We start from the raw sequence: 26,114 nt of genomic DNA, 5'->3' as shown, positions 1-26,114 counted from the left end.
AAATTGCTTCATTCAAAGACTCAATCATGGACACTCTTACTGACAATTGTGTCTGCTTTGTGTGATGTATTGTTGTCTCTACCTTCTTGCCCTTTGTGCTGTTGTCTGTGCCCAATAATGTTTGTACCATGTTTTGTGCTGCTACCATGTTGTTGTTATGTTGTGTTGCTACCATGCTCTGTTGACATGTGTTGCTGCCTTGTTATGTTGTTGCCTTAGGTCTCTCTTGTCATGATGTGTGCTTTGTCCTATATTTATTTTTAATGTTTCATCCCAGTCCCCGTCCCCGCAGGAGGCCTTTTGCCTTTTTGTAGCACTCTTTTAACCAGCAGAGATTTGTATAAACCTTGATGTCTGTCTCTCCGACATTTGCAACATTGTTTCAATATTAAAATTCAGTCTCTAGCTGTCCCATAGTAATGACGAGTCGGGACGAAACAGACATTCAGGCAACGTTTCTCAGCCAGTCAAAATCATGAATACACTGGCATCATTTTTATGGATATATACAAAGAAATGTCCATCGAAAAAGGTAAAACGAAACAAAGTGCAGCTAGTTTGCAGTCTTTCCAGCTTCAGTTTGAAGTGATTGTGTTAGCCGTGTTGTTGGCTAGCTCCTCTGAACAACAGTGTCCTGATGAGAGAGCACATTTTCTATGCCAGGCGAACCTGCGCCTCATTAGCTCATTGTTATGGATGTATCCAAATAAATGTCACTAGAAAACAGCTTAATTAAACAAATGCAGCACCTGATGTTAATCTGGCTGCACTGTTTGACGTGACTGTAAGTTAGCAGTAGTTGGCTAGCTAGCAAACAAGGGATGAGGACGTAGCCAACCAGTATGGCAATAGAACAAAAAGACTGAACGACTGGGTCACGTCCATAGATACAGAACAAAAAGACTGAACAACTGGGTCACGGCCATAGATACAGAACAAAAAGACTGAACGACTGGGTCACGTCCATAGATACAGAACAAAAAGACTGAATGACTGGGTCTCGTCCATAGATACAGAACAAAAAGACTGAACGACTTGGTCGCATCCATAGATACAGAACAAAAAGACTGAACGACTGGGTCACGTCCATAGATACAGAACAAAAAGACTGAACGACTGGGTCGTGTCCATAGATACAGAACAAAAAGGCTGAACGACTGGGTCGCGTCCATAGATACAGAACAAAAAGACTGAACGACTGGGTCACGTCCATAGATACAGAACAAAAAGACTGAACGACTGGGTCACGTCCATAGATACAGAACAAAAAGACTGAACGACTGGGTCACGTCCATAGATACAGAACAAAAAGACTGAACGACTGGGTCACGTCCATAGATACAGAACAAAAAGACTGAACGACTGGGTTGTGTCCATAGATACAGAACAGAAAGACTGAACGACTGGGTCACGTCCATAGATACAGAACAAAAAGACTGAACGACTGGGTCACGTCCATAGATACAGAACAAAAAGACTGAATGACTGGGTCTCGTCCATAGATACAGAACAAAAAGACTGAACGACTTGGTCGCATCCATAGATACAGAACAAAAAGACTGAACGACTGGGTCACGTCCATAGATACAGAACAAAAAGACTGAACGACTGGGTCACGGCCATAGATACAGAACAAAAAGACTGAACGACTGGGTTGTGTCCATAGATACAGAACAAAAAGACTGAACGACTGGGTCGCGTCCATAGATACAGAACAAAAAGACTGAACGACTGGGTCACGTCCATAGATACAGAACAAAAAGACTGAACGACTGGGTCACGTCCATAGATACAGAACAAAAAGACTGAACGACTGGGTTGTGTCCATAGATACAGAACAGAAAGACTGAACGACTGGGTCGTGTCCATAGATACAGAACAGAAAGACTGAACAACTGGGTCACGTCCATAGATACAGAACAAAAAGACTGAACGACTGGGTCGTGTCCATAGATACAGAACAGAAAGACTGAACAACTGGGTCACGTCCATAGATACAGAACAAAAAGACTGAATGACTGGGTCTCGTCCATAGATACAGAACAAAAAGACTGAGCGACTTGGTCGCATCCATAGATACAGAACAAAAAGACTGAACGACTGGGTCGCGTCCATAGATACAGAACCAAAAGACTCAACGACTGGGTCACGTCCATAGATACAGAACAAAAAGACTGAACGACTGGGTCACGTCCATAGATACAGAACAAAAAGACTGAACGACTGGGTCGTGTCTTTGGCAACCGAACCGATAGAATGAACGACCAGCCGGCTCGGGCCGCAACCCGAGATTTGTATCGGGATGATATCTTGTGGAAGGATGAAATAGTATGAAAAATTTATCAAAATAATGTTTTTATGTCACTCATTATTTGAATATGTTGGTAACCCGTTGTAAAAAAGTGATAATGCCCTCGAACCTGGTGTCTCTGGTGTAACAACACCCGTGCCAATGTATCCTCCAAACATCGGCTTTTCGGATATTATCACTTAAATGTAAACGCCTTAATCAGCATTCCAGCGATGTATTTCATCTGAGCATGTGCTAGGACCAGTGGAGTGAGCCTCTGTAGTGCCAGCAAAGTGAGTCTCTCTCTGTAGTGCCAGCAGAGTGAGTCTCTCTCTGTAGTGCCAGCAGAGTGAGTCTCTCTCTGTAGTGCCAGCAGAGTGAGTCTCTCTGTAGTGCCAGCAGAATGAGTCTCTCTCTGTGGTGCCAGCAGAGTGAGCCTGACTTCAGGTGTCTGCACAGTGTCACTGGGCCTGCAATAATGAACTGGCTAATGTGCCTATCAAATGACATGCAAACCACATGCTGAACGAACAGGAGATCGCTTAGTCGCTCCCTCGCTCGCTCCCTTAGTCTCCCTCACCTACCTGGCTGCCTGGTAACACAGTAGTCTGCTGCTACTGATCATTTCTGCCTGGTATCGTAGGATAGCTCTAACAGTCTGCTGATACTGATAATGCTGCCTGGTATCATAGGATAGCTCTAACAGTCTGCTGATACTGATAATGCTGCCTGGTATCATAGGATAGCTCTAACAGGCTGCTGATACTGATAATGCTGCCTGGTATCATAGGATAGCTCTAACAGGCTGCTGATACTGATAATGCTGCCTGGTATCATAGGATAGCTCTTACAGTCTGCTGATACTGATAATGTTTACCTGGTATCATAGGATAGCTCTAACAGTCTGCTGATACTGATAATGCTGCCTGGTATCATAGGATAGCTCTAACAGGCTGCTGATACTGATAATGTTTACCTGGTATCATAGGATAGCTCTAACAGTCTGCTGATACTGATAATGCTGCCTGGTATCATAGGATAGCTCTTACAGTCTGCTGATACTGATAATGTTTACCTGGTATCATAGGATAGCTCTAACAGTCTGCTGATGCTGATGATCTGATGGGGAAGAGGCCATGGTTAAGTGAAAAAAATCTAACAGTGTTCTTAATAGAAGATAAATCCCAGTCAACCTTCCTCATTTTAATTAGTTTAAGAGCAGTGAGTATTTTAAATAATTGAGAAGGAACCTATGGCTCCATAAACCATCATATCTCTAGCTCATAGTTCCATCATTATTGTTTTTATTTTTTTATTTCACCTTTATTTAACCAGGTAGGAAAGTTGAGAACAAGTTCTCATTTACAACTACGACCTGGCCAAGATAAAGCAAAGCAGTTCGACACATAAAACAACACAGAGTTACACATGGAGTAAAACAAACATACAGTCAATAATACAGTAGAAAAATAAGTCTAGATACAAAGTGAGCAAATGAGGTGAGATAAGGGAGGTAAAGGCAAAAAGGCCATGGTGGCGAAGTAAATACAATATAGCAAGTAAAACACTGGAATGGTAGATTTGTAGTGGAAGAAAGTGCAAAGTACAAATAGAAATAATGGGGTGCAAAGGAGCAAAATAAATAAATAAATAAATACAGTAGGGGAAAAGGTAGTTGTTTAGGTTAAATTATAGATGGGCTATGTATAGGTGCAGTGATCTGTGAGCTGCTCTGACAGCTGGTGCTTAAAGCTAGTGAATGTTTCCAGTTTCAGAGATTTTTGTAGTTCGTTCCAGTCATTGGCAGCAGAAAACTGGAAGGAGAGACGGCCAAAGGAGGAATTGGCATTGGGGGTGACCAGAGAGATATACCTGCTGGAGCGCGTGCTACAGGTGGGTGCTGCTTTGGTGACCAGCGAGCTGAGATAAGGGGGGACTTTACCTAGCAGGGTCTTGTAGATGACCTGGAGCCAGTGGGTTTGGCGATGAGTATGAAGCGACAGCCAGCCAACGAGAGCGTACAGGTCGCAGTGGTGGGTAGTATATGGGGCTTTGGTGACAAAATGGATGGCACTGTGATAGACTGCATCCAGTTTATTGAGTAGGGTGTTGGAGGCTATTTTGTAAATGACATCGCCGAAAGTCGAGGATCGGTAGGATGGTCAGTTTTACGAGGGTATGTTTGGCAGCATGAGTGAAGGATGCTTTGTTGCGAAATAGGAAGCCGATTCTAGATTTAACTTTGGATTGGAGATGTTTGATGTGAGTCTGGATGGAGAGTTTACAGTCTAAGCAGACACATTTTCATATCTGTAGCTCATAGTTCCATCATCATCATATCTCTAGCTCCGTTTTCCTGCGTGAATAATGGCTTTGGAGCTTGGCGGGAGGTTATCGCTGTTTCTAACCACACGCTAAAAACCTGTCTAAGAAAGTAGTATGTATTTTAAGCAGGGGAAGCAACATTTGAACATAAGAAGATAGGTAAATACATAAATATCCATGGGTTATATCTACTGCAGCTGATTTCTGGAAGATGACATTGATCACCTGTATTCCCCCGTGATCAGCTATTTGCTGATCCATCTCTAAGCTCTGGGGAGAGGAATAGGCAGCAGCATCATTTCCAGGTGACGCACATCTGTAAACTTGTCAAGAGTCAGTGTGCAGCAGGTGGGACAGAGTCAGGCGCAGGACACCGAGAATGAGTAATAAAGGTCTTTACTCAACAAAACAACAAAAATATTCCACGTAGGGAAACAAACTCAGCTCACAAACTTACGTGACAGCTTAACACGGAACAAACACGCACAAAACCAAATGGGGAAACCAGAGGGTTAAATAGGGAACAATAATTAAGAAATGGAAAAACAGGTGTGTACAAATGAAGACAAAACAAATGGAAAAAGAAAGCGTGGATTGGCTGGCAACTAGAAAACCGGTGACGACGACCGCCGAACGCAGCCCGAACAAGGAGAGGGACCAACTTCGGCAGAAGTCGTGACATAACTGTACATCATGCACATTATTGTACATTTATTTTCGTCACTACTAAAGCACAAATGTCTAAATACTACTGTAGGTTATCACTATATTTAGTCCTTAAAACTGTAAATTAATTGTAAATAAACAACCTAACCTTTTCAAAAGCCAACTCTAGAGGAAGTTGTTCCGTTACCAAACCTTTTCAAAAGCCAACTCTAGAGGAAGTTGTTCCGTTACCAAACCTTTTCAAAAGCCAACTCTAGAGGAAGCTGTTCCGTTACCAAACCTTTTCAAAAGCCAACTCTAGAGGAAGTTGTTCCGTTACCAAACCTTTTCAAAAGCCAACTCTAGAGGAAGTTGTTTTCCGTTGCCAAACCTTTTCAAAAGCCAACTCTAGAGGAAGTTGTTCCATTACTAAGAAGCAGTTGCTAGGAAACACAATGTTGAGCTAGTATGAGAGACAGATATTACAGAAAGACAAAACTGCAAATTACTCTTGATAACTTCTTGTTTGGAAGTTCAGATCAATTGACAAACTGAACCAAAATGAGGTCATGTTCTTCACTTATTTACAGTGGATTTAAAAAACCTAAAAGGCTGAAGAAAAATAATTGAAGATGAAGAAGAACCTGTAGGCCCAATCCTAAATAGACCCCTAGGCGCTACCTATGCACCTGTGGAGATCTGACAGGATTTGTGTAATCAAACGATAATAGCTCTGCCTTGTCCTAGGTGGATGTCTCTGGGTCAGTTTAGGAGAATACCTAGGGATTTTTTATATTGATACATGTGTTTGTTTTGTTTGATTGTTTATGTAATATTTGCTATTTATTTAGCTTTGTGTTTTAAATTGAGTATAATTTTATTTTCTGTATTGTTCCCAGGGCACATTTGCAAATGAGACCTAGGTCTCAATGTGTTTGCCCTGGTTAAATAAAAGTTCATAAAAATATTGCTTATAGCAATTATATCCTCTAAGATAGTATACCTGCTGTAAACTGTGTACAAGATGAATACAATGTGAAGTGCGTAGGGTTTGGGGTACATGTTTGGGCTGTAGAGTTCTACTCTACATCATCATCATCATTAACAGCAGGGTTACTTCCTGATTATGAATATTTTTCAGCTACAGTTGAAGTCGGAAGTTTACATACACTTAGGTTGGAGTCATTAAAACTTGTTTTTCAACCACTCCACAAATTTCTTGTTAACCTGTCTGGGAACGTGGGACGCTTGCGTCCCACCCTAGTCAACAACCAGTGGAATCGCGTCACACGAAATAAAAAACCTCATAAATGCTGTAACTTCAATTTCTCAAACATATGACTATTTTACACCATTTTATAGATACACCTCTCCTGAATCGAACCACGTTGTCCGATTTCAAAAAGCCTTTACAGTAAAAGCAAAACATTAGATTATGTTAGGAGAGTACCCTGCCAAAAAAAATGCAATTTTCAAAGCAACTAGATGCAGATGACACTCCTAGGACATCATGTTACACAATACATGCATTTTTTGTTCGATAAAGTTCATATTTATATATAAAAACAGCATTTTACATCGGCGCGTGAATGCATCCGCATTGCCAGATTTAAAAATAACTTTACTGGGAAATCACACTTTGCAATAAACGACGTGGTATGCTCAGAAAAATAGGCTAGGCGATACATGTTAGAGCCATCTTGGAACCATCTAAAATCAAAAATACTATTGTAAATATTCCCTTACCTTTGATTATCTTCATCAGAAGGCACTTCCAGGGATCCCAGGTCCACAACAAATGTAGTTTTGTTCGAAAAAGTTAATAATTTATGTCCCAATAGTTCCTTCTTGTTAGCGCGTTCCGAAGGCTACTCATAATGTACTGAAGCGCGCGGGACTTGTCATCACGAATGTGCAAAAAATATATATTTACGTTCGTTCAAACATGTCAAACGTTGTATAACATAAATCTTTAGGGCCTTTTTCAACCAGAGCTTCAATAATATTCAAGGCGGACGATTGCATTGTCTTACTAAACGTTTCGGAACAAAAGGGTTCCCATGGGCGCCCGCGTCATAGTAGTAATGGCCCTCCCCCTGTGACCAACTTCCCAAGCCTCTCTTTGGGTCAGTTTCTACCATAGAAGACTCAAACCACTTTGTAAAGACTGCTGACATCTAGTGGAAGCCTTAGGAAGTGCTAAATGATTAATAAGTCCCTGTGTGTTTCAATGGTAAAGGTTTGAAGTGGTTCCACACATCAGATTTCCATTTCCTGTTAGGATTTGTTTCAGGGTTTTGACTGCCATATGAGTTCTGTTATACTCACAGACACCATTCAAACAGTTTTAGAAACTTTAGAGGGTTTTCTATCCAGATCTACTAATTATATGCATATTCTAGTTACTGGGCAGGAGTAGTAACCAGATTAAATCGGGTACGTTTTTTATCCGGCCGTGCAAGTACTGCCCCCTATCCCCAACAGGTTTTAGATGTTCTGCTAGCAGAACACCTGCTTCAATATCCAATGATGGGTGTGGCGCGAAATACAAAGTCCTCGAAAATCCAAAACCTTCAATTTTTCAAACATATGACTATTTTACACCATTTTAAAGACAAGACTCTCCTTTATCTAACCACACTGTCCGATTTCAAAAAGAATTTACAGCGAAAGCAAAACATTAGATTATGTCAGCAGAGTACCCAGCCAGAAATAATCAGACACCCATTTTTCAAGGTAGCATATAATGTCACAAAAACCAAAACCACAGCTAAATGCAGCACTAACCTTTGATGATCTTCATCAGATAACACTCCTAGGACATTATGTTATACAATACATGCATGTTTTGTTCAATTAAGTTCATATTTATATCAAAAACCAGCTTTTTACATTAGCATGTGGCGTTCAGAACTAGCATTCCCACCGAACACTTCCGGTGATTTTACTAAATTACACACGATAAACGTTCACAAAAAACATAACAATTATTTTAAGAATTATAGATACAGAACTCCTTTATGCAATCGCGGTGTCAGATTTTAAAATAGCTTTTCGGTGAAAGCACATTTTGCAATATTCTGAGTAGATAGCGCGCCATCACGGGCTAGCTATTTTGACACCCACCAGGTTTGGTACTCACCAAACTCAGATTTACTATAAGAAAAATTGGATTACCTTTGCTGTTCTTCGTCAGAATGCACTCCCAGGACTTCTACTTCAATAACAAATGTTGGTTTGGTTCAAAATAATCCATAGTTATATCCAAATAGCGCCGTTTTGTTCGTGCGTTCAAGACACTAGCCGAAGGGTAACGAAGGGTGACGCGCCCGGCACGTTTCGTGACAAAAAAAATCAAAATATTCCATTACCGTACTTCGAAGCATGTCAAACGCTGTTTAAAATAAATTTTTATGCGATTTTTCTCGTAAAAAAGCGATAATATTCCGACCGGGAGATCCCCTGTTTTGGATAGAGATAACAAAGAATATCAAGAAATGGTCAGAGAGGGCGCTTCCTGTTTGGAATCTTCTCAGGTTTTGGCCTGCCAAATGAGTTCTGTTATACTCACAGACACCATTCAAACAGTTTTAGAAACTTTGGAGTGTTTTCTATCCAAAGCTAATAATTATATGCGTATTCTAGTTTCTGGGCAGGAGTAATAATCAGATTAAATTGGGTACGTTTTTTATCCGGCCGTGAAAATACTGCCCCCTATCCATAAAAAGTGAACAAACTATAGTTTTGGCAAGTCGGTTAGGACGTCTACTTTGTGCATGACACAAGTCATTTTTCCATCAATTGTTTACAGACAGATTATTTCACTTAGAATTCACTGTATCACAATTCCAGTGGGACAGAAGTTTACATACACTAAGTTGACTGTGCTTTTAAACAGCTTGGAAAATTCTAGAAAATTATGTCATAGCTTTAGAAGCTTCTGATAGGCTAATTGACATCATTTGAGTCAATTGGAGGTGTACCTGTGGATATATTTCAAGGCCTACATTCAAACTCAATGCTTCTTTGCTTGACATCATGGGAAAATCAAAAGAAATCAGCCAAGACCTCAGAAAACAAATTGTAGACCTCCACAAGTCTGGTTCATCCTTGGGAGCAATTTCCAAACGCCTGAATGTACCACATTCATCTGTACAAACAATAGTACTGTCGTGTCTTTGGGTACCATTAAACTGAAGATAGGTTTATCAATTAACTCCCTGTAATTATTATCACGCGATTAAACTGATTAATCGTTTAATTGTAATTAACTAGGAGATCGGGGCACCAAGGAAAATATTCAGATTACAAAGTTATAATTTTCCTAATATAACTTTCCTATATTATAATATAGGCCGATTATCTTCTGGTTTGAATGGTGTATTTTACCTCGCGTCCAGTCTCATTCCCAAACGTCGTAAATTGTTGTATCTGCACGAACCCAGTCTTTACTAAAATCATCCATACATCAATTGTCTTAAAATCATTTATTTACTACACTAAGTAATTAACAGAAAACATACAAACAGTAATTATCGTCACAAAGGATTGGTATAGTAATGTGCCCTAATGGCTAACAAGCATGGCTGGTCTGTTAGACAATGGGTCATAAACGGTAAGCTGAGAAGTTACACAGAGTTCATTAATATTAACAATTGACAATTGAAGGCTCACTCATTCGGGAACAATTGCAATCAATATATATTTACGCTCATGTGTCGTCGGGATTCTTGTTGGAGAGTTTTGTTCTGATGGGGAGTTCTGTCCGCGTTCTCTCTCTCTCTCGGTTAGAATGGATCTTTCAGAGCGACATTCATTAATGTCGTCATAGAATGGATGTTGCTGGTCTTCGCGTTCGATGATATAATTTACTTAGCTGCAGACTAATAATTAACATCAAAGACTTGTTCTTATTCTGTCGATATCGATAGTCTAAAAGTTAACCACGTGGTATGGTTCACTTTCAGTAGAGTACTTGGATGATAAAACCTAATGAGCCAACTCGCAATGGAGTGTAGGCCTGGTCTGTAGAAATGTAAATCAGGGGGTGTTTTATAGTGCCCATAGAACAGGCTTGTCAAATGACGCCTGGTCCTGTATGTGTCCCTGGGGGCGTGCCTATGACTGAGTTAGACTTGGTTACAGAAATACAATTCTATCACATTAACATCAGTACATAGCATCTCAATGTATTACAAATAGCTTTATCCTTATTAACTTCTTGAGGCTACCTGGGACGTTAGCGTTCCCCCCGTGGCGCACCCTATCAACTGCAGGTGCATTTCAAGAGCGTCAAATTTGAAACCAAATAAATGTACAAATTCAAATTTCTCAAACATACAACTAACTTACAGCCTTTGAAAGATAAACATCTTCTTAATCTAACCACGTTTACCGATTTCAAAAAGGTTTTACGGGGAAAGCATAAAGTTAGGTTATGTTAGGAGAGTACATTGACAATAGCGGTGTGCAATGCATTGTCGATTCAAAGACAGGCTTCACCAAAACCATACAATCAGCTAAAATTATGCACTAACCTTTTACAATCTCCATCAGATGACACTCCTAGGACATTATGTTAGACAATGCATGCATTTTTAGTTCTATCAAGTTCATATTTATATCTAAAAACAGTGTTTTACTATGGCGTTGATGTTCAGGAAATCGTTTCCCTCCAATACCGGCAGTCAAGTCATGACAACAAAATAATTAATTAATATTAGAAAACATTGCTAAAATATTATATTGTCATTCAAAGAATTATAGATTTACATCTCTTGAACGCAATGGACTTGTCAGATTTTAAATTAACCTTACTGGGAAATCACACTTTGCAATAATCTGAGCACTGCGCCAGAAAAATACGCATCGCGATACAGACTAACCGCCATGTTGGAGGAATCTAAAATCGAAAATACTATATAAATAATCCATTACCTTTGATTCTCTTCATCAGATGTCACTTCCAAAGAGTCCCAGGTCCATAACGAATGTAGTTTTGTTCAAAAAAGCTCATCATTTATGTCGAAAAACCTCCGTGTTGTAGCGCATGATCTAAGCCAGCCGGACTTCACTTCACTTCAAGAACGGAAAAAATATATTTCCGTTCGTTCAAACATGTCAAACGTTGTATCGCATAAATCATTAGGGCCTTTTTTAACCAGAACATGAATAAAATTCAAGGCGGACCATTGGGTTTTCTTTTAAAACGTTTCGGAATGAGAGTACCCACCATCAAATCGCGCGCCAGGGTGAATGATGGACCATCACGTTCCATGGCTCTTATTCGGTCAGATCTCACTGTAGAACACTCAAAACACTTTGTAAAGGCTGGGGACATCTTGTGGAAGCAATAGGAAGTGCCAGAATATACCTCACCCCCTTTGTTTTTCAATGGCATAGGCTCAAAGTCAATTCAACACATCAGGTATCCACTTCCTGTCAGAATCTGTCTCAGGGTTTTGCCTGCCAAATGAGTTCTGTTATACTCACAGACACCATTCAAACAGTTTTTGAAACTTTAGGGTGTTTTCTATCCATATATAATAAGTATATGCATATTGTAGTTACTGGGTAGGTGTAGGAGGCATTTAAAAATGGGCACATCTTTTTTCAAAAAAGTCTCAATACTGCCCCCTATACCCTAACAGGTTAATACATTTTATACAACCATTATGATGCCAGTCTCATCGCTGAGGCTATTATATAGACAGTTTTATGGTAATATGGCTATATTGTCTCTTCTGAGTATCACAAAATTGTACCAAGCGGATCAGTTCGTAGCTGGAGTCTTCATCAATCTTCCATATCTTCTCCAGAACACACAAGTCGCTCGGTTCTCCAATTCTATGAGTTGGAAGAATTTCCTTTGTCTCTCTATGAAACATGTTGTAGTAGATTCTCCTCTTGGAATTTTTACAACCCTGGGTTGGGGGGAAGGTAGGTTGGGTGATGGTACAAAGGGGAGGGGGTCAACTGTCCTTCCTGTACCCAAAGAGGCCAACGTCATGACAGTACACAAGTATAAACACCATGGGAACATGCAGCCATCATACCGCTCAGGAAGGAGATGCCTTCTGTTTCCTAGAGATGAACGTACTTTAGTGTGAAAAGTGCAAATCAATCCCAGAACAACAGCAAAGGACCTTGTGAAGATGCTGGAGGAAACAGGTACAAAAGTATCTATATCCACAGTAAAACGAGTCCTATATCGATATAACCTGAAAGGCCGCTTAGCAAGGAAGAAGCCACTGCTCCAAAACCGCCATAAAATAGAAAGACTACGGTTTGCAACTGCACATGGGGACAAAGATCGTACTTTTTGGAGAAATGTCCTCTGGTCTGATGAATCAAAAATAAAACTGTTTGGCCATAATGACCATTGTTATGTTTGGAGGAAAAAGGGGGATGCTTGCAAGACGAAGAACACCATCTCAACCATGAAGCACGGGGGTGGCAGCATCATGTTGTGGGGGTGCTTTGCTGCAGGAAGGACTGGTGCACTTCACAAAATAGATGGCATCATGACGATAGAAAGGTATGTGGATATATTGAAGCAACATCTCAAGACATCAGTCAGGAAGTTAAAGCTTGGTCGCAAATGGGTCTCCCAAATGGACAATGACCCCAAGCATACTTCCAAAGTTGTGGCAAAATGGCTTAAGGACAACAAAGTCAGGGTATTGGAGTGGCCATCACAAAGCCCTGACCTCAACCTACAGAAAATATGTGGGCATAACTGAAAAAGCGTGTGAGAGCAAGGAGGTCTACAAACCTGATTCAGTTACACCTGCTCTGTCAAGAGGAATGGGCCAAAATTCACCCAACTTATTGTGGGAAGCTTGTGGAAGGCTACCCGAAACGTTGGACCCAAGTTAAACAATTTAAAGGCAATGCTACCAAATACTAATAGAGTGTATGTAAACTTCTGACCCACTGGGAATGTGATGAAATAAATAAAAGCTGAAATAAATCATTCTCTCTACTATTTTTCTGACATTTCACATTCTTAAAATAAAGTGGCGATCCTAAATGACCTAAAACAGGGAATTGTTACTAGGATTAAATGTCAGGAATTGTGAAAACCTGAGTTTAAATGTATTTGGCTAAGGTGTATGTAAACTGCCGACTTCAACTGTACGTTACCTGTCTTGTATTCCCTTCTGAAATGACAGGTGCAAAACGCTTAGTAACTCTTTCCCACTGACTGTTACACTTTGTATTCTCAACATGAAGAAGACTTTTCATCTGACAAGTTGAAGAAAAAATCCTAGACTGTATAATAAGAATAAATTACTCGGATTAGAGAATTGATCGATGGAATATCTCATATCATTGCACAGCGAGCTACTCAATCATCACTCATTATCGTCCCGCTGTTGGCATGGAAACACAGGTGAATAGTTTTACCCCAAAACGTCCCGATATTACCAGACAAGCTCCCCCCCTCAGTGAGGGAGACTCAGACCTGATGTTGGACAGGAAGTCTTATCTTCTCAGATGCTCTCAGATGTTATTCCATCAAGGCGAGCTCTCAGGAAGGCGAACTCTCAGAAGTTATTCCATTAAGGCGAGCTCTCAGCAAGGCGAGCTCTCAGAAGTTATTCCATCAAGGCGAGCTCTCAGCAAGGCGAGCTCTCAGAAGTTATTCCATTAAGGCGAGCTCTCAGCAAGGCGAGCTCTCAGAAGTTATTCCATCAAGGCGAGCTCTCAGCAAGGCGAGCTCTCAGAAGTTATTCTCTCAAAGCGAGGTCTCAGCAAGGCAAGCTCTCAGAAGTTATTCCATCAAGGCGAGGTCTTAGCAAGGCGAGCCCTCAGAATTTATTCCAGCAAGGCGAGCTCTCAGAAGTTATTCCATCAAGGCGAGCTCTCAGAAGTTATTCCATCAAGGCGAGCTCTCAGAAGTTATTCCATCAAGGCGAGCTCTCAGAAGTTATTCCATCAAGGCGAGCTCTCAGAAGTTATTCCATCAAGGCGAGCTCTCAGAAGTTATTCCATCAAGGCGAGCTCTCAGAAGTTATTCCATCAAGGCGAGCTCTCAGAAGTTATTCCAGCAAGGCGAGCTCTCAGAAGTTATTCCATCAAGGCGAGCTCTCAGATGTTATTCCATCAAGGCGAGCTCTCAGAAGTTATTCCATCAAGGCGAGCTCTCAGAAGTTATTCCAGCAAGGCGTGCTCTCAGAAGTTATTCCATCAAGGCGAGCTCTCAGATGTTATTCCATCAAGGCGAGCTCTCAGAAGTTATTCCAGCAAGGCGAGCTCTCAGTAGTTATTCCATCAAGGCGAGCTCTCAGAAGTTATTCCATCAAGGCGAGCTCTCAGAAGTTATTCCATCAAGGTGAGCTCTCAGAAGTTATTCCATCAAGGCGAGCTCTCAGTAGTTATTCCATCAAGGCGAGCTCTCAGTAGTTATTCCATCAAGGCGAGCTCTCAGTAGTTATTCCATCAAGGCGAGCTCTCAGAAGTTATTCCAGCAAGGCGAGCTCTCAGTAGTTATTCCATCAAAGCGAGCTCTCAGAAGTTATTCCATCAAGGCGAGCTCTCAGAAGTTATTCCAGAAAGGAGAGCTCTCAGTAGTTATTCCATCAAGGTGAGCTCTCAGAAGTTATTCCATCAAGGCGAGCTCTCAGTAGTTATTCCATCAAGGCGAGCTCTCAGTAGTTATTCCATCAAGGCGAGCTCTCAGTAGTTATTCCATCAAGGCGAGCTCTCAGAAGTTATTCCAGCAAGGCGAGCTCTCAGTAGTTATTCCATCAAGGCGAGCTCTCAGAAGTTATTCCATCAAGGCGAGCTCTCAGAAGTTATTCCAGAAAGGAGAGCTCTCAGTAGTTATTCCATCAAGGTGAGCTCTCAGAAGTTGTTCGATCAAGGCGAGCTCTCAGAAGTTATTCCATCAAGGCAAGCTCTCAGAAGTTATTCCAGCAAGGCGTGCTCTCAGTAGTTATTCCATCAAGGCGAGCTCTCAGAAGTTATTCCAGTAAGGCGTGCTCTCAGTAGTTATTCCATCAAGGCGAGCTTTCAGAAGTTATTCCAGCAAGGCGAGCTCTCAGAAGTTATTCCGTCAAGGCGAGCTCTCAGAAGTTATTCCATCAAGGCGAGCTCTCAGATGTTATTCCATCAAGGTGAGCTCTCAGAAATTATTCCAGCAAGGTGTGCTCTCAGTAGTTATTCCATCAAGGCGAGATCTCAGATGTTATTCCATCAAGGCGAGCTTTACATTTACATTTAACATTAAAGTCATTTAGCAGACTCTCTTATCCAGAGCGACTTACAAATTGGTGCATTCACCTATAATATCCAGTAGAACAACCACTTTACAATAGTGCATCTAAATCTTTTAAAGGGGGGGGGGGGGTTAGAAGGATTACTTTATCCTATCCCAGGTATTCCTTAAAGAGGTGGGGTTTCAGGTGTCTCCGGAAGGTGGTGATTGACTCCGCTGTCCTGGCATCGTGAGGGAGATTGTTCCACCATTGGGGTGCCAGAGCGGCGAACAGTTTTGACTGGGCTGAGCGGGAACTGTGCTTCCTCAGAGGTAGGGAGGCGAGCAGGCCAGAGGTGGATGAACGCAGTGCCCTTGTTTGGGTGTAGGGCCTGATCAGAGCCTGAAGGTACGGAGGTGCCGTTCCCCTCACAGCTCCGTAGGCAAGCACCATGGTCTTGTAGCGGATGCGAGCTTCAACTGGAAGCCAGTGGAGAGAGCGGAGGAGCGGGGTGACGTGAGAGAACTTGGGAAGGTTGAACACCAGACGGGCTGCGGTGTTCTGGATGAGTTGTAGGGGTTTGATGGCACAGGCAGGGAGCCCAGCCAACAGCGAGTTGCAGTAATCCAGACGGGAGATGACAAGTGCCTGGATTAGGACCTGCGCCGCTTCCTGTGTGAGGCAGGGTCGTACTCTGCGAATGTTGTAGAGTATGAACCTACAGGATCGGGTCACCACCTTGATGTTAGTGGAGAACGACAGGGTGTTGTCCAGGATCACGCCAAGGTTCTTAGCACTCTGGGAGGAGGACACAAGGGAGTTGTCAACCGTGATGGCGAGATCATGGAACGGGCAGTCCTTCCCCGGGAGGAAGAGCAGCTCCGTCTTGCCGAGGTTCAGCTTGAGGTGGTGATCCGTCATCCACACTGATATGTCTGCCAGACATGCAGAGATGCGATTCGCCACCTGGTTGTCAGAAGGGGGAAAGGAGAAGATTAATTGTGTGTCGTCTGCATAGCAATGATAGGAGAGACCGTGTGAGGATATGACAGAGCCAAGTGACTTGGTGTATAGCGAGAATAGGAGAGGGCCTAGAACAGAGCCCTGGGGGACACCAGTGGTGAGAGCACGTGGTGCGGAGACAGATTCTCGCCACGCCACCTGGTAGGAGCGACCTGTCAGGTAGGACGCAATCCAAGCGTGGGCCGCGCCGGAGATGCCCAGCTCGGAGAGGGTGGAGAGGAGGATCTGATGGTTCACAGTATCAAAGGCAGCAGATAGGTCTAGAAGGATGAGAGCAGAGGAGAGAGAGTTAGCTTTAGCAGTGCGGAGAGCCTCCGTGACACAGAGAAGAGCAGTCTCAGTTGAATGCCCAGTCTTGAAACCTGACTGATTAGGATCAAGAAGGTCGTTCTGAGACAGATAGCAGGAGAGCTGGCCAAGGACGGCACGTTCAAGAGTTTTGGAGAGAAAAGAAAGAAGGGATACTGGTCTGTAGTTGTTGACATCGGAGGGATCGAGTGTAGGTTTTTTCAGAAGGGGTGCAACTCTCGCTCTCTTGAAGACGGAAGGGACGTAGCCAGCGGTCAAGGATGAGTTGATGAGCGAGGTGAGGTAGGGGAGAAGGTCTCCGGAAATGGTCTGGAGAAGAGAGGAGGGGATAGGGTCAAGTGGGCAGGTTGTTGGGCGGCCGGCCGTCACAAGACGCGAGATTTCATCTGGAGAGAGAGGGGAGAAAGAGGTCAAAGCACAGGGTAGGGCAGTGTGAGCAGGACCAGCGGTGTCGCTTGACTTAGCAAACGAGGATCGGATGTCGTCAACCTTCTTTTCAAAATGGTTGACGAAGTCATCCGCAGTGAGGGAGGAGGGGGGGAGGGGGAGGAGGATTCAGGAGGGAGGAGAAGGTAGCAAAAAGCTTCCTAGGGTTAGAGGCAGATGCTTGGAATTTAGAGTGGTAGAAAGTGGCTTTAGCAGCAGAGACAGAAGAGGAAAATGTAGAGAGGAGGGAGTGAAAGGATGCGAGGGTCCTCAGGGAGGCGAGTTTTCCTCCATTTCCGCTCGGCTGCCCGGAGCCCTGTTCTGTGAGCTCGCAGTGAGTCGTCGAGCCACGGAGCAGGAGGGGAGGACCGAGCCGGCCTGGAGGATAGGGGACAGAGAAAATCAAAGGATGCAGAGAGGGAGGAGAGGAGGGTTGAGGAGGCAAAATCAGGAGATAGGTTGGAGAAGGTTTGAGCAGAGGGAAGAGATGATAGGATGGAAGAGGAGAGAGTAGCAGGAGAGAGAGAGCGAAGGTTGGGACGGCGCAATACCATCCGAGTAGGGGCAGAGTGAGAAGTTTTTGATGAGAGCGAGAGGGAAAAGGATACAAGGTAGTGGTCGGAGACTTGGAGAGGAGTTGCAATGAGATTAGTGGAAGAACAGCATCTAGTAAAGATGAGGTCAAGCGTATTGCCTGCCTTGTGAGTAGGGGGGGAAGGTGAGAGGGTGAGGTCAAAAGAGGAGAGGAGTGGAAAGAAGGAGGCAGAGAGGAATGAGTCGAAGGTAGACGTGGGGAGGTTAAAGTCACCCAGAACTGTGAGAGGTGAGCCATCCTCAGGGAAGGAACTTATCAAGGCGTCAAGCTCATTGATGAACTCTCCAAGGGAACCTGGAGGGCGATAAATGATGAGGATGTTAAGCTTGAAAGGGCTGGTAACTGTGACAGCATGGAATTCAAATGAGGAGATAGACAGATGGGTCAGGGGAGAAAGAGAGAATGTCCACTTGGGAGAGATGAGGATTCCAGTGCCACCACCCCGCTGGCTCGATGCTCTAGGGGTATGCGAGAACACGTGGGCAGACGAGGAGAGAGCAGTAGGAGTAGCAGTGTTATCTGTGGTGATCCATGTTTCCGTCAGCGCCAGGAAGTCTAGGGACTGGAGGGTAGCATAGGCTGAGATGAACTCAGCCTTGTTGGCCGCAGACCGGCAGTTCCAGAGGCTGCCGGAGACCTGGAACTCCACGTGGGTCGTGCGCGCTGGGACCACCAGGTTAGAGTGGCAGCGGCCACGCGGTGTGAAGCGTTTGTATGGCCTTTGCAGAGGGGAGAGAACAGGGATAGACAGACACATAGTTGACAAGCTACAGAAGAGGCTACGCTAATGCAAAGGAGATTGGAATGACAAGTGGACTACACGTCTCGAATGTTCAGAAAGTTAAGCTTACGTTGCAAAAAATCTTATTGACTAAAATGACGAAAATGATACAGTACTGCTGGCTGGTGGAGTAGGCTAGCTAGCAGTGGCTGCGTTGTTGACTTTGTTTGACCGTGTAGCTGGCTAGGTGTAGCTGGCTAGGTGACCTCGATAGTTTCAGTACTACACCTTGTCATGATACAAAAGCAACTTTGTAGCTAGCTAACATAACACTAATCAAGACGTTCCTTTGTAATGTATTTAGTTTCTACAGTGTTACTAGTTGGCTGGGTTTGGAAAAATGGCGTCGCAGGGGACGGCAATAGCTGGCTAGCTAACCTCGGTAATTACTAAACTACACAATTATCAAGCTATGACAAAGACAACTATGTAGCTAGCTAGCCAACACTGCACTAGTCAAATCGTTCCGTTGTAAAGTATTGGTATCTACAGCGCTGCTAGTCGGTAACGGTTGGCTAGCTGTTGGCTAGCTAGCTAGCAGTGGGTTAATGATGACTAGGTGTGTTGACTACGTCTGGCGTCGCGGCTGGCTAGTTACTAATAATTACTCTAAACTACACAATTATCTTAGATGCAAAGACAGCAAAGACAACTATGTAGCTGGCTCACTAACACTACACTAATCAAGTCGTTCCGATGTTATTCCATCAAGGCGAGCTCTCAGCAAGGCGAGCTCTCAGAAGTTATTCCATCAAGGCGAGCTCTCAGGAAGGCGAACTCTCAGAAGTTATTCCATCAAGGCGAGCTCTCAGGAAGGTGAACTCTCAGAAGTTATTCCATTAAGGCGAGCTCTCAGCAAGGCGAGCTCTCAGAAGTTATTCCATCAAGGCGAGCTCTCAGCAAGGCGAGCTCTCAGAAGTTATTCTCTCAAAGCGAGTTCTCAGCAAGGCAAGCTCTCAGAAGTTATTCCATCAAGGCGAGGTCTTAGCAAGGCGAGCCCTCAGAATTTATTCCAGCAAGGCGAGCTCTCAGAAGTTATTCCATCAAGGCGAGCTCTCAGAAGTTATTCAATCAAGGCGAGCTCTCAGAAGTTATTCCATCAAGGCGAGCTCTCAGGACGGCGAACTCTCAGAAGTTATTCCATTAAGGCGAGCTCTCAGCAAGGCGAGCTCTCAGAAGTTATTCCATCAAGGCGAGCTCTTAGCAAGGCGAGCTCTCAGAAGTTATTCCATTAAGGCGAGCTCTCAGCAAGGCGAGCTCTCAGAAGTTATTCCATCAAGGCGAGCTCTCAGCAAGGCGAGCTCTCAGAAGTTATTCTCTCAAAGTGAGCTCTCAGCAAGGCAAGCTCTCAGAAGTTATTCCATCAAGGCGAGGTCTTAGCAAGGTGAGCCCTCAGAATTTATTCCAGCAAGGCGAGCTCTCAGAAGTTATTCCATCAAGGCGAGCTCTCAGAAGTTATTCCATCAAGGCAAGCTCTCAGAAGTTATTCCATCAAGGCGAGCTCTCAGAAGTTATTCCATCAAGGCGAGCTCTCAGAAGTTATTCCATCAAGGCGAGCTCTCAGAAGTTATTCCATCAAGGCGAGCTCTCAGAAGTTATTCCATCAAGGCGAGCTCTCAGAAGTTATTCCATCAAGGCGAGCTCTCAGATGTTATTCCATCAAGGCGAGCTCTCAGAAGTTATTCCAGCAAGGCGAGCTCTCAGAAGTTATTCCATCAAGGCGAGCTCTTAGAAGTTATTCCAGCAAGGCGAGCTCTCAGAAGATATTCCATCAAGGCGAGCTCTCAGATGTTATTCCATCAAGGCGAGCTCTCAGAAGTTATTCCAGCAAGGCGAGCTCTCAGTAGTTATTCCATCAAGGCGAGCTCTCAGAAGTTATTCCAGCAAGGCGAGCTCTCAGAAGTTATTCCATCAAGGCGAGCTCTCAGATGTTATTCCATCAAGGCGAGCTCTCAGAAGTTATTCCATCAAGGCGAGCTCTCAGAAGTTATTCCATCAAGGCGAGCTCTCAGAAGTTATTCCATCAAGGCGAGCTCTCAGAAGTTATTCCATCAAGGCGAGCTCTCAGAAGTTATTCCATCAAGGCGAGCTCTCAGAAGTTATTCCATCAAGGCGAGCTCTCAGAAGTTATTCCATCAAGGCGAGCTCTCAGAAGTTATTCCATCAAGGCGAGCTCTCAGATGTTATTCCATCAAGGCGAGCTCTCAGAAGTTATTCCAGCAAGGCGAGCTCTCAGAAGTTATTCCATCAAGGCGAGCTCTTAGAAGTTATTCCAGCAAGGCGAGCTCTCAGAAGATATTCCATCAAGGCGAGCTCTCAGATGTTATTCCATCAAGGCGAGCTCTCAGAAGTTATTCCAGCAATGCGAGCTCTCAGTAGTTATTCCATCAAGGCGAGCTCTCAGAAGTTATTCCAGCAAGGCGAGCTCTCAGAAGTTATTCCATCAAGGCGAGCTCTCAGATGTTATTCCATCAAGGCGAGCTCTCAGAAGTTATTCCATCAAGGCGAGCTCTCAGAAGTTATTCCAGCAAGGCGTGCTCTCAGAAGTTATTCCATCAAGGCGAGCTCTCAGATGTTATTCCATCAAGGCGAGCTCTCAGAAGTTATTCCAGCAAGGCGAGCTCTCAGAAGTTATTCCATCAAGGCGAGCTCTCAGAAGTTATTCCATCAAGGCGAGCTCTCAGAAGTTATTCCATCAAGGTGAGCTCTCAGAAGTTATTCCATCAAGGCGAGCTCTCAGTAGTTATTCCATCAAGGCGAGCTCTCAGTAGTTATTCCATCAAGGCGAGCTCTCAGTAGTTATTCCATCAAGGCGAGCTCTCAGAAGTTATTCCAGCAAGGCGAGCTCTCAGTAGTTATTCCATCAAAGCGAGCTCTCAGAAGTTATTCCATCAAGGCGAGCTCTCAGAAGTTATTCCAGAAAGGAGAGCTCTCAGTAGTTATTCCATCAAGGTGAGCTCTCAGAAGTTATTCCATCAAGGCGAGCTCTCAGTAGTTATTCCATCAAGGCGAGCTCTCAGTAGTTATTCCATCAAGGCGAGCTCTCAGTAGTTATTCCATCAAGACGAGCTCTCAGAAGTTATTCCAGCAAGGCGAGCTCTCAGTAGTTATTCCATCAAGGCGAGCTCTCAGAAGTTATTCCATCAAGGCGAGCTCTCAGAAGTTATTCCAGAAAGGAGAGCTCTCAGTAGTTATTCCATCAAGGTGAGCTCTCAGAAGTTGTTCGATCAAGGCGAGCTCTCAGAAGTTATTCCATCAAGGCAAGCTCTCAGAAGTTATTCCAGCAAGGCGTGCTCTCAGTAGTTATTCCATCAAGGCGAGCTCTCAGAAGTTATTCCAGCAAGGCGTGCTCTCAGTAGTTATTCCATCAAGGCGAGCTCTCAGAAGTTATTCCAGTAAGGCGTGCTCTCAGTAGTTATTCCATCAAGGCGAGCTTTCAGAAGTTATTCCAGCAAGGCGAGCTCTCAGAAGTTATTCCGTCAAGGCGAGCTCTCAGAAGTTATTCCATCAAGGCGAGCTCTCAGATGTTATTCCATCAAGGTGAGCTCTCAGAAATTATTCCAGCAAGGTGTGCTCTCAGTAGTTATTCCATCAAGGCGAGATCTCAGATGTTATTCCATCAAGGCGAGCTTTACATTTACATTTAACATTAAAGTCATTTAGCAGACTCTCTTATCCAGAGCGACTTACAAATTGGTGCATTCACCTATAATATCCAGTAGAACAACCACTTTACAATAGTGCATCTAAATCTTTTAAAGGGGGGGGGGGGGGTTAGAAGGATTACTTTATCCTATCCCAGGTATTCCTTAAAGAGGTGGGGTTTCAGGTGTCTCCGGAAGGTGGTGATTGACTCCGCTGTCCTGGCATCGTGAGGGAGATTGTTCCACCATTGGGGTGCCAGAGCGGCGAACAGTTTTGACTGGGCTGAGCGGGAACTGTGCTTCCTCAGAGGTAGGGAGGCGAGCAGGCCAGAGGTGGATGAACGCAGTGCCCTTGTTTGGGTGTAGGGCCTGATCAGAGCCTGAAGGTACGGAGGTGCCGTTCCCCTCACAGCTCCGTAGGCAAGCACCATGGTCTTGTAGCGGATGCGAGCTTCAACTGGAAGCCAGTGGAGAGAGCGGAGGAGCGGGGTGACGTGAGAGAACTTGGGAAGGTTGAACACCAGACGGGCTGCGGTGTTCTGGATGAGTTGTAGGGGTTTGATGGCACAGGCAGGGAGCCCAGCCAACAGCGAGTTGCAGTAATCCAGACGGGAGATGACAAGTGCCTGGATTAGGACCTGCGCCGCTTCCTGTGTGAGGCAGGGTCGTACTCTGCGAATGTTGTAGAGTATGAACCTACAGGATCGGGTCACCGCCTTGATGTTAGTGGAGAACGACAGGGTGTTGTCCAGGATCACGCCAAGGTTCTTAGCACTCTGGGAGGAGGACACAAGGGAGTTGTCAACCGTGATGGCGAGATCATGGAACGGGCAGTCCTTCCCCGGGAGGAAGAGCAGCTCCGTCTTGCCGAGGTTCAGCTTGAGGTGGTGATCCGTCATCCACACTGATATGTCTGCCAGACATGCAGAGATGCGATTCGCCACCTGGTTGTCAGAAGGGGGAAAGGAGAAGATTAATTGTGTGTCGTCTGCATAGCAATGATAGGAGAGACCGTGTGAGGATATGACAGAGCCAAGTGACTTGGTGTATAGCGAGAATAGGAGAGGGCCTAGAACAGAGCCCTGGGGGACACCAGTGGTGAGAGCACGTGGTGCGGAGACAGATTCTCGCCACGCCACCTGGTAGGAGCGACCTGTCAGGTAGGACGCAATCCAAGCGTGGGCCGCGCCGGAGATGCCCAGCTCGGAGAGGGTGGAGAGGAGGATCTGATGGTTCACAGTATCAAAGGCAGCAGATAGGTCTAGAAGGATGAGAGCAGAGGAGAGAGAGTTAGCTTTAGCAGTGCGGAGAGCCTCCGTGACACAGAGAAGAGCAGTCTCAGTTGAATGCCCAGTCTTGAAACCTGACTGATTAGGATCAAGAAGGTCGTTCTGAGACAGATAGCAGGAGAGCTGGCCAAGGACGGCACGTTCAAGAGTTTTGGAGAGAAAAGAAAGAAGGGATACTGGTCTGTAGTTGTTGACATCGGAGGGATCGAGTGTAGGTTTTTTCAGAAGGGGTGCAACTCTCGCTCTCTTGAAGACGGAAGGGACGTAGCCAGCGGTCAAGGATGAGTTGATGAGCGAGGTGAGGTAGGGGAGAAGGTCTCCGGAAATGGTCTGGAGAAGAGAGGAGGGGATAGGGTCAAGTGGGCAGGTTGTTGGGCGGCCGGCCGTCACAAGACGCGAGATTTCATCTGGAGAGAGAGGGGAGAAAGAGGTCAAAGCACAGGGTAGGGCAGTGTGAGCAGGACCAGCGGTGTCGCTTGACTTAGCAAACGAGGATCGGATGTCGTCAACCTTCTTTTCAAAATGGTTGACGAAGTCATCCGCAGTGAGGGAGGAGGGGGGGGGGGGGGGGAGGAGGATTCAGGAGGGAGGAGAAGGTAGCAAAAAGCTTCCTAGGGTTAGAGGCAGATGCTTGGAATTTAGAGTGGTAGAAAGTGGCTTTAGCAGCAGAGACAGAAGAGGAAAATGTAGAGAGGAGGGAGTGAAAGGATGCGAGGGTCCTCAGGGAGGCGAGGGACAGAGAAAATCAAAGGATGCAGAGAGGGAGGAGAGGAGGGTTGAGGAGGCAAAATCAGGAGATAGGTTGGAGAAGGTTTGAGCAGAGGGAAGAGATGATAGGATGGAAGAGGAGAGAGTAGCAGGAGAGAGAGAGCGAAGGTTGGGACGGCGCAATACCATCCGAGTAGGGGCAGAGTGAGAAGTTTTTGATGAGAGCGAGAGGGAAAAGGATACAAGGTAGTGGTCGGAGACTTGGAGAGGAGTTGCAATGAGATTAGTGGAAGAACAGCATCTAGTAAAGATGAGGTCAAGCGTATTGCCTGCCTTGTGAGTAGGGGGGGAAGGTGAGAGGGTGAGGTCAAAAGAGGAGAGGAGTGGAAAGAAGGAGGCAGAGAGGAATGAGTCGAAGGTAGACGTGGGGAGGTTAAAGTCACCCAGAACTGTGAGAGGTGAGCCATCCTCAGGGAAGGAACTTATCAAGGCGTCAAGCTCATTGATGAACTCTCCAAGGGAACCTGGAGGGCGATAAATGATGAGGATGTTAAGCTTGAAAGGGCTGGTAACTGTGACAGCATGGAATTCAAATGAGGAGATAGACAGATGGGTCAGGGGAGAAAGAGAGAATGTCCACTTGGGAGAGATGAGGATTCCAGTGCCACCACCCCGCTGGCTCGATGCTCTAGGGGTATGCGAGAACACGTGGGCAGACGAGGAGAGAGCAGTAGGAGTAGCAGTGTTATCTGTGGTGATCCATGTTTCCGTCAGCGCCAGGAAGTCTAGGGACTGGAGGGTAGCATAGGCTGAGATGAACTCAGCCTTGTTGGCCGCAGACCGGCAGTTCCAGAGGCTGCCGGAGACCTGGAACTCCACGTGGGTCGTGCGCGCTGGGACCACCAGGTTAGAGTGGCAGCGGCCACGCGGTGTGAAGCGTTTGTATGGCCTTTGCAGAGGGGAGAGAACAGGGATAGACAGACACATAGTTGACAAGCTACAGAAGAGGCTACGCTAATGCAAAGGAGATTGGAATGACAAGTGGACTACACGTCTCGAATGTTCAGAAAGTTAAGCTTACGTTGCAAAAAATCTTATTGACTAAAATGACGAAAATGATACAGTACTGCTGGCTGGTGGAGTAGGCTAGCTAGCAGTGGCTGCGTTGTTGACTTTGTTTGACCGTGTAGCTGGCTAGGTGTAGCTGGCTAGGTGACCTCGATAGTTTCAGTACTACACCTTGTCATGATACAAAAGCAACTTTGTAGCTAGCTAACATAACACTAATCAAGACGTTCCTTTGTAATGTATTTAGTTTCTACAGTGTTACTAGTTGGCTGGGTTTGGAAAAATGGCGTCGCAGGGGACGGCAATAGCTGGCTAGCTAACCTCGGTAATTACTAAACTACACAATTATCAAGCTATGACAAAGACAACTATGTAGCTAGCTAGCCAACACTGCACTAGTCAAATCGTTCCGTTGTAAAGTATTGGTATCTACAGCGCTGCTAGTCGGTAACGGTTGGCTAGCTGTTGGCTAGCTAGCTAGCAGTGGGTTAATGATGACTAGGTGTGTTGACTACGTCTGGCGTCGCGGCTGGCTAGTTACTAATAATTACTCTAAACTACACAATTATCTTAGATGCAAAGACAGCAAAGACAACTATGTAGCTGGCTCACTAACACTACACTAATCAAGTCGTTCCGATGTTATTCCATCAAGGCGAGCTCTCAGCAAGGCGAGCTCTCAGAAGTTATTCCATCAAGGCGAGCTCTCAGGAAGGCGAACTCTCAGAAGTTATTCCATCAAGGCGAGCTCTCAGGAAGGTGAACTCTCAGAAGTTATTCCATTAAGGCGAGCTCTCAGCAAGGCGAGC

Source organism: Salmo trutta, chromosome 26 (genome assembly GCF_901001165.1).
Source record: "Salmo trutta chromosome 26, fSalTru1.1, whole genome shotgun sequence".
NCBI classification, from domain to species: Eukaryota; Metazoa; Chordata; class Actinopteri; order Salmoniformes; family Salmonidae; genus Salmo; species Salmo trutta.
Note: the sequence above shows the minus strand (reverse complement) of the source record.